Below are 10,495 nucleotides of genomic sequence, written 5' to 3' on the forward strand. Positions count from 1 at the left end.
TTCAAGACATTCCAACATACTTGGAATGTCCAAGTGCATGGATCGCTTTCCGGATTTTCAAAAATTCATTAAAAATATTCTTCAAGAGATATGCAAATATATTCAACGGATTCTTGTTCAGGGCATGCTTGACTATGACTGTGTACAATTTCAAGACATTCCAAGATACTTTTGGGGTCTTTTTTGACGAAAAAGTTAAGTCACTGCCTAAGTGCATGGAACGTTTTCCTGATTTTCAGAAATTCTTTAAAAATATTCCTTAAACGATATGCAAATATTTTCAACGGATTCTTGTTCAGGGCGTCGTTGACTATGACTGAGTACAATTTCAAGACATTCCAACATACTTGGAATGTCCAAGTGCATGGATCTTTTTCCGGATTTTCAAAAGTTCATTAAAAATATTCTTCAAGAGATATGCAAATATATTCAACGGATTCTTGTTCAGGGCATGCTTGACTATGACTGTGTACAATTTCAAGACATTCCAAGATACTTTTGGGGTCTTTCTTGACAAAAAAGTTAAGTCACTGCCTAAGTGCATGGATCGCTTTCCTGATTTTCAAAAATTAATTAAAAATATTCCTTAAGCGATATGCAAATATTTTCAACGGATTCTTGTTCAGGGTGTCGTTGACTATGACTGAGTACAATTTCAAGACATTCCAACATACTTGGAATGTCCAAGTGCATGGATCGCTTTCCTGATTTTCAAAAGTTCATTAAAAATATTCTTCAAGAGATATGCAAATATATTCAATGGATTCTTGTTCAGGGCATGCTTGACTATGACTGTGTACAATTTCAAGACATTCCAAGATACTTTTGGGGTCTTTTTTGACGAAAAAGTTAAGTCACTGCCTAAGTGCATGGATCGCTTTCCTGATTTTCAGAAATTCTTTAAAAATATTCCTTAAACGATATGCAAATATTTTCAACGGATTCTTGTTCAGGGCGTCGTTGACTATGACTGAGTACAATTTCAAGACATTCCAACATACTTGGAATGTCCAAGTGCATGGATCTTTTTCCGGATTTTCAAAAGTTCATTAAAAATATTCTTCAAGAGATATGCAAATATATTCAACGGATTCTTGTTCAGGGCATGCTTGACTATGACTGTGTACAATTTCAAGACATTCCAAGATACTTTTGGGGTCTTTTTTGAATAAAAAGTTAAGTCACTGCCTAAGTGCACAGACTTTCCTCATTTTCAAAAATTCATTAAAAATATTCCTTAAGAGATATGCAAATATTTTCAATTGATTCTTGTTCAGGGCGTCGTTGACTATGACTGAGTACAATTTCAAGACATTCCAACATACTTGGAATGTCCAAGTGCATGGATCGCTTTTCGGATTTTCAAAAATTCATTAAAAATATTCTTCAAGAGATATGCAAATATATTCAACGGATTCTTGTTCAGGGCATGCTTGACTATGACTGTGTACAATTTCAAGACATTCCAAGATACCTTTGGGGTCTTTTTTGACAAAAAAGTTAAGTCACTGCCTAAGTGCATGGATCGCTTTCCTGATTTTCAAAAATTCATTAAAAATATTCCTTAAGCGATATGCAAATATTTTCAACGGATTCTTGTTCAGGGCGTCGTTGACTATGACTGAGTACAATTTCAAGACATTCCAACATACTTGGAATGTCCAAGTGCATGGATCGCTTTCCTGATTTTCAAAAGTTCATTAAAAATATTCTTCAAGAGATATGCAAATATATTCAACGGATTCTTGTTCAGGGCATGCTTGACTATGACTGTGTACAATTTCAAGACATTCCAAGATACTTTTGGGGTCTTTTTTGAATAAAAAGTTAAGTCACTGCCTAAGTGCACAGACTTTCCTCATTTTCAAAAATTCATTAAAAATATTCCTTAAGAGATATGCAAATATTTTCAATGGATTCTTGTTCAGGGCGTTGTTGACTATGACTGAGTACAATTTCAAGACATTCCAACATACTTGGAATGTCCAAGTGCATGGATCGCTTTCCGGATTTTCAAAAATTCATTAAAAATATTCTTCAAGAGATATGCAAATATATTCAACGGATTCTTGTTCAGGGCATGCTTGACTATGACTGTGTACAATTTCAAGACATTCCAAGATACTTTTGGGGTCTTTTTTGACGAAAAAGTTAAGTCACTGCCTAAGTGCATGGATCGCTTTCCTGATTTTCAGAAATTCTTTAAAAATATTCCTTAAACGATATGCAAATATTTTCAACGGATTCTTGTTCAGGGCGTTGTTGACTATGACTGAGTACAATTTCAAGACATTCCAACATACTTGGAATGTCCAAGTGCATGGATCGCTTTCCTGATTTTCAAAAGTTCATTAAAAATATTCTTCAAGAGATATGCAAATATATTCAACGGATTCTTGTTCAGGGCATGCTTGACTATGACTGTGTACAATTTCAAGACATTCCAAGATACTTTTGGGGTCTTTTTTGAATAAAAAGTTAAGTCACTGCCTAAGTGCACAGACTTTCCTCATTTTCAAAAATTCATTAAAAATATTCCTTAAGAGATATGCAAAAATTTTCAATTGATTCTTGTTCAGGGCGTCGTTGACTATGACTGAGTACAATTTCAAGACATTCCAACATACTTGGAATGTCCAAGTGCATGGATCGCTTTTCGGATTTTCAAAAATTCATTAAAAATATTCTTCAAGAGATATGCAAATATATTCAACGGATTCTTGTTCAGGGCATGCTTGACTATGACTGTGTACAATTTCAAGACATTCCAAGATACTTTTGGGGTCTTTTTTGACAAAAAAGTTAAGTCACTGCCTAAGTGCATGGATCGCTTTCCTGATTTTCAAAAATTCATTAAAAATATTCCTTAAGCGATATGCAAATATTTTCAACGGATTCTTGTTCAGGGCGTCGTTGACTATGACTGAGTACAATTTCAAGACATTCAAACATACTTGGAATGTCCAAGTGCATGGATCGCTTTCCTGATTTTCAAAAGTTCATTAAAAATATTCTTCAAGAGATATGCAAATATATTCAACGGATTCTTGTTCAGGGCATGCTTGACTATGACTGTGTACAATTTCAAGACATTCCAAGATACCTTTGGGGTCTTTTTTGAATAAAAAGTTAAGTCACTGCCTAAGTGCATGGATCGCTTTCCTGATTTTCAAAAATTCATTAAAAATATTCCTTAAGCGATATGCAAATATTTTCAACGGATTCTTGTTCAGGGCGTCGTTGACTATGACTGAGTACAATTTCAAGACATTCAAACATACTTGGAATGTCCAAGTGCATGGATCGCTTTCCTGATTTTCAAAAGTTCATTAAAAATATTCTTCAAGAGATATGCAAATATATTCAACGGATTCTTGTTCAGGGCATGCTTGACTATGACTGTGTACAATTTCAAGACATTCCAAGATACCTTTGGGGTCTTTTTTGAATAAAAAGTTAAGTCACTGCCTCAGTGCACAGACTTTCATCATTTTCAAAAATTCATTAAAAATATTCCTTAAGAGATATGCAAATATTTTCAATGGATTCTTGTTCAGGGCGTCGTTGACTATGACCGAGTACAATTTCAAGACATTCCAACATACTTGGAATGTCCAAGTGCATGGATCGCTTTCCTGATTTTCAAAAATTCATTAAAAATATTCTTCAAGAGATATGCAAATATATTAAACGGATTCTTGTTCAGGGCATTCTTGACTATGACTGTGTACAATTTCAAGACATTCCAAGATACTTTTGGGGTCTTTTTTGACGAAAAAGTTAAGTCACTGCCTAAGTGCATGGATCGCTTTCCTGATTTTCAGAAATTCTTTAAAAATATTCCTTAAACGATACGCAAATATTTTCAACGGATTCTTGTTCAGGGCGTCGTTGACTATGACTGAGTACAATTTCAAGACATTCCAACATACTTGGAATGTCCAAGTGCATGGATCGCTTTCCTGATTTTCAAAAGTTCATTAAAAATATTCTTCAAGAGATATGCAAATATATTCAACGGATTCTTCTTCAGGGCATGCTTGACTATGACTGTGTACAATTTCAAGACATTCCAAGATACCTTTGGGGTCTTTTTTGAATAAAAAGTTAAGTCACTGCCTAAGTGCACAGACTTTCATCATTTTCAAAAATTCATTAAAAATATTCCTTAAGAGATATGCAAATATTTTCAATTGATTCTTGTTCAGGGCGTCGTTGACTATGACTGAGTACAATTTCAAGACATTCCAACATACTTGGAATGTCCAAGTGCATGGATCGCTTTTCGGATTTTCAAAAATTCATTTAAAATATTCTTCAAGAGATATGCAAATATATTCAACATATTCTTGTTCAGGGCATGCTTGACTATGACTGTGTACAATTTCAAGACATTCCAAGATACTTTTGGGGTCTTTTTTGACAAAAAAGTTTAGTCACTGCCTAAGTGCATGGATCGCTTTCCTGATTTTCAGAAATTCTTTAAAAATATTCCTTAAACGATATGCAAATATTTTCAACGGATTCCTGTTCAGGGCGTTGTTGACTATGACTGAGTACAATTTCAAGACATTCCAACATACTTGGAATGTCCAAGTGCATGGATCGCTTTCCTGATTTTCAAAAGTTCATTAAAAATATTCTTCAAGAGATATGCAAATATATTCAACGGATTCTTGTTCAGGGCATGCTTGACTATGACTGTGTACAATTTCAAGACATTCCAAGATACTTTTGGGGTCTTTTTTGAATAAAAAGTTAAGTCACTGCCTAAGTGCACAGACTTTCCTCATTTTCAAAAATTCATTAAAAATATTCCTTAAGAGATATGCAAATATTTTCAATTGATTCTTGTTCAGGGCGTTGTTGACTATGACTGAGTACAATTTCAAGACATTCCAACATACTTGGAATGTCCAAGTGCATGGATCGCTTTTAGGATTTTCAAAAATTCATTAAAAATATTCTTCAAGAGATATGCAAATATATTCAACGGATTCTTGTTCAGGGCATGCTTGACTATGACTGTGTACAATTTCAAGACATTCCAAGATACTTTTGGGGTCTTTTTTGACAAAAAAGTTAAGTCACTGCCTAAGTGCATGGATCGCTTTCCTGATTTTCAAAAATTCATTAGAAATATTCCTTAAGCGATATGCAAATATTTTCAACGGATTCTTGTTCAGGGCCTCGTTGACTATGACTGAGTACAATTTCAAGACATTCCAACATACTTGGAATGTCCAAGTGCATGGATCGCTTTCCTGATTTTCAAAAGTTCATTAAAAATATTCTTCAAGAGATATGCAAATATATTCAACGGATTCTTGTTCAGGGCATGCTTGACTATGACTGTGTTCAATTTCAAGACATTCCAAGATACCTTTGGGGTCTTCTTTGAATAAAAAGTTAAGTCACTGCCTAAGTGCACAGACTTTCATCATTTTCAAAAATTCATTAAAAATATTCCTTAAGAGATATGCAAATATTTTCAATGGATTCTTGTTCAGGGCGTCGTTGACTATGACCGAGTACAATTTCAAGACATTCCAACATACTTGGAATGTCCAAGTGCATGGATCGCTTTCCGGATTTTCAAAAATTCATTAAAAATATTCTTCAAGAGATATGCAAATATATTCAACGGATTCTTGTTCAGGGCATTCTTGACTATGACTGTGTACAATTTCAAGACATTCCAAGATACTTTTGGGGTCTTTTTTGACGAAAAAGTTAAGTCACTGCCTAAGTGCATGGATCGCTTTCCTGATTTTCAGAAATTCTTTAAAAATATTCCTTAAACGATATGCAAATATTTTCAACGGATTCTTGTTCAGGGCGTCGTTGACTATGACTGAGTACAATTTCAAGACATTCCAACATACTTGGAATGTCCAAGTGCATGGATCGCTTTCCTGATTTTCAAAAGTTCATTAAAAATATTCTTCAAGAGATATGCAAATATATTCAACGGATTCTTGTTCAGGGCATGCTTGACTATGACTGTGTACAATTTCAAGACATTCCAAGATACTTTTGGGGTCTTTTTTGACAAAAAAGTTAAGTCACTGCCTAAGTGCATGGATCGCTTTCCTGATTTTCAAAAATTCATTAGAAATATTCCTTAAGCGATATGCAAATATTTTCAAACGGATTCTTGTTCAGGGCGTCGTTGACTATGACTGAGTACAATTTCAAGACATTCCAACATACTTGGAATGTCCAAGTGCATGGATTGCTTTCCTGATTTTCAAAAGTTCATTAAAAATATTCTTCAAGAGATATGCAAATATATTCAACGGATTCTTGTTCAGGGCATGCTTGACTATGACTGTGTACAATTTCAAGACATTCCAAGATACCTTTGGGGTCTTTTTTGAATAAAAAGTTAAGTCACTGCCTAAGTGCACAGACTTTCATCATTTTCAAAAATTCATTAAAAATATTCCTTAAGAGATATGCAAATATTTTCAATGGATTCTTGTTCAGGGCGTCGTTGACTATGACCGAGTACAATTTCAAGACATTCCAACATACTTGGAATGTCCAAGTGCATGGATCGCTTTCCTGATTTTCAAAAGTTCATTAAAAATATTCTTCAAGAGATATGCAAATATATTCAACGGATTCTTGTTCAGGGCATGCTTGACTATGACTGTGTACAATTTCAAGACATTCCAAGATACTTTTGGGGTCTTTTTTGAATAAAAAGTTAAGTCACTGCCTAAGTGCACAGACTTTCCTCATTTTCAAAAATTCATTAAAAATATTCCTTAAGAGATATGCAAATATTTTCAATTGATTCTTGTTCAGGGCGTCGTTGACTATGACTGAGTACAATTTCAAGACATTCCAACATACTTGGAATGTCCAAGTGCATGGATCGCTTTTCGGATTTTCAAAAATTCATTTAAAATATTCTTCAAGAGATATGCAAATATATTCAACATATTCTTGTTCAGGGCATGCTTGACTATGACTGTGTACAATTTCAAGACATTCCAAGATACTTTTGGGGTCTTTTTTGACAAAAAAGTTTAGTCACTGCCTAAGTGCATGGATCGCTTTCCTGATTTTCAGAAATTCTTTAAAAATATTCCTTAAACGATATGCAAATATTTTCAACGGATTCTTGTTCAGGGCGTCGTTGACTATGACTGAGTACAATTTCAAGACATTCCAACATACTTGGAATGTCCAAGTGCATGGATCGCTTTCCTGATTTTCAAAAGTTCATTAAAAATATTCTTCAAGAGATATGCAAATATATTCAACGGATTCTTGTTCAGGGCATGCTTGACTATGACTGTGTACAATTTCAAGACATTCCAAGATACCTTTGGGGTCTTTTTTGAATAAAAAGTTAAGTCACTGCCTAAGTGCACAGACTTTCATCATTTTCAAAAATTCATTAAAAATATTCCTTAAGAGATATGCAAATATTTTCAATGGATTCTTGTTCAGGGCGTCGTTGACTATGACCGAGTACAATTTCAAGACATTCCAACATACTTGGAATGTCCAAGTGCATGGATCGCTTTCCGGATTTTCAAAAATTCATTAAAAATATTCTTCAAGAGATATGCAAATATATTCAACGGATTCTTGTTCAGGGCATGCTTGACTATGACTGTGTACAATTTCAAGACATTCCAAGATACTTTTGGGGTCTTTTTTGACGAAAAAGTTAAGTCACTGCCTAAGTGCATGGATCGCTTTCCTGATTTTCAAAAATTCATTAAAAATATTCCTTAAGCGATATGCAAATATTTTCAACGGATTCTTGTTCAGGGCGTCGTTGACTATGACCGGGTACAATTTCAAGACATTCCAACATACTTTGAATGTCCAAGTACATGGATCGCTTTCCTGATTTTCAAAAGTTCATTAAAAATATTCTTCAAGAGATATGCAAATATATTCAACGGATTCTTGTTCAGGGCATGCTTGACTATGACTGTGTACAATTTCAAGACATTCCAAGATACTTTTGGGGTCTTTTTTGAATAAAAAGTTAAGTCACTGCCTAAGTGCACAGACTTTCCTCATTTTCAAAAATTCATTAAAAATATTCCTTAAGAGATATGCAAATATTTTCAATTGATTCTTGTTCAGAGCGTCGTTGACTATGACTGAGTACAATTTCAAGACATTCCAACATACTTGGAATGTCCAAGTGCATGGATCGCTTTTCGGATTTTCAAAAATTCATTAAAAATATTCTTCAAGAGATATGCAAATATATTCAACGGATTCTTGTTCAGGGCATGCTTGACTATGACTGTGTAAAAATTTCAAGACATTCCAAGATACTTTTGGGGTCTTTTTTGACGAAAAAGTTAAGTCACTGCCTAAGTGCATGGATCGCTTTCCTGATTTTCAAAAATTCATTAAAAATATTCCTTAAGCGATATGCAAATATTTTCAATGGATTCTTGTTCAGGGCGTCGTTGACTATGACCGAGTACAATTTCAAGACATTCCAACATACTTGGAATGTCCAAGTGCATGGATCGCTTTTCGGATTTTCAAAAATTCATTAAAAATATTCTTCAAGAGATATGCAAATATATTCAACGGATTCTTGTTCAGGGCATGCTTGACTATGACTGTGTACAATTTCAAGACATTCCAAGATACTTTTGGGGTCTTTTTTGACGAAAAAGTTAAGTCACTGCCTAAGTGCATGGATCGCTTTCCTGATTTTCAAAAATTCATTAAAAATATTATTTAAGTGATATGCAAATATTTTCAACGGATTCTTGTTCAGGGCGTCGTTGACTATGACTGAGTACAATTTCAAGACATTCCAACATACTTGGAATGTCCAAGTGCATGGATCGCTTTCCTGATTTTCAAAAGTTCATTAAAAATATTCTTCAAGAGATATGCAAATATATTCAACGGATTCTTGTTCAGGGCATGCTTGACTATGACTGTGTACAATTTCAAGACATTCCAAGATACCTTTGGGGTCTTTTTTGAATAAAAAGTTAAGTCACTGCCTAAGTGCACAGACTTTCCTCATTTTCAAAAATTCATTAAAAATATTCCTTAAGAGATATGCAAATATTTTCAATTGATTCTTGTTCAGAGCGTCGTTGACTATGACTGAGTACAATTTCAAGACATTCCAACATACTTGGAATGTCCAAGTGCATGGATCGCTTTTCGGATTTTCAAAAATTCATTAAAAATATTCTTCAAGAGATATGCAAATATATTCAACGGATTCTTGTTCAGGGCATGCTTGACTATGACTGTGTACAATTTCAAGACATTCCAAGATACTTTTGGGGTCTTTTTTGACGAAAAAGTTAAGTCACTGCCTAAGTGCATGGATCGCTTTCCTGATTTTTTAAAAAATTCATTAAAAATATTCCTTAAGCGATATGCAAATATTTTCAACGGATTCTTGTTCAGAGCGTCGTTGACTATGACTGTGTACAATTTCAAGACATTCCAAGATACTTTTGGGGTCTTTTTTGACGAAAAAGTTAAGTCACTGCCTAAGTGCATGGATCGCTTTCCTCATTTTCAAAAATTCATTAAAAATATTCCTTAAGCGATATGCAAATATTTTCAACGGATTCTTGTTCAGGGCGTCGTTGACTATGACTGAGTACAATTTCAAGACATTCCAACATACTTGGAATGTCCAAGTGCATGGATCGCTTTCCTGATTTTCAAAAGTTCATTAAAAATATTCTTCAAGAGATATGCAAATATATTCAACGGATTCTTGTTCAGGGCATGCTTGACTATGACTGTGTACAATTTCAAGATATTCCAAGATACTTTTGGGGTCTTTTTTGACAAAAAAGTTAAGTCACTGCCTAAGTGCATGGATCGCTTTCCTGATTTTCAAAAATTCATTTAAAATATTCCTGAAGCGATATGCAAATATTTTCAACGGATTCTTGTTCAGGGCGTCGTTGACTATGACTTTGTACAATTTCAAGACATTCCAACATACTTTTGGGGTCTTTTTTGACGAAAAAGTTAAGTCACTGCCTAAGTGCACAGAAATTCCTCATTTTCAAAAATTCATTAAAAATATTCCTTAAGAGATATGCAAATATTTTCAATAGATTCTTGTTCAGGGCGTCGTTGACTATGACTGAGTACAATTTCAAGACATTCCAACTTACTTGGAATGTCCAAGTGCATGGATAGCTTTCCGGAATTTTAAAAATTCATTAAAAATATTCTTCAAGAGATATGCAAATATATTCAACGGATTCTTGTTCAGGGCATGCTTGACTATGACTGTGTACAATTTCAAGACATTCCAAGATACTTTTGGGGTCTTTTTTGAATAAAAAGTTAAGTCACTGCCTAAGTGCACAGACTTTCCTCATTTTCAAAAATTCATTAAAAAAATTCCTTCAGAGATATGCAAATATTTTCAATTGATTCTTGTTCAGAGCGTCGTTGACTATGACTGAGTACAATTTCAAGACATTCCAACATACTTGGAATGTCCAAGTGCATG

The sequence above is a fragment of the Microchirus variegatus genome (genome assembly GCF_963457635.1).
Source record: "Microchirus variegatus genome assembly, chromosome: 21".
Lineage (NCBI taxonomy): Eukaryota > Metazoa > Chordata > Actinopteri > Pleuronectiformes > Soleidae > Microchirus > Microchirus variegatus.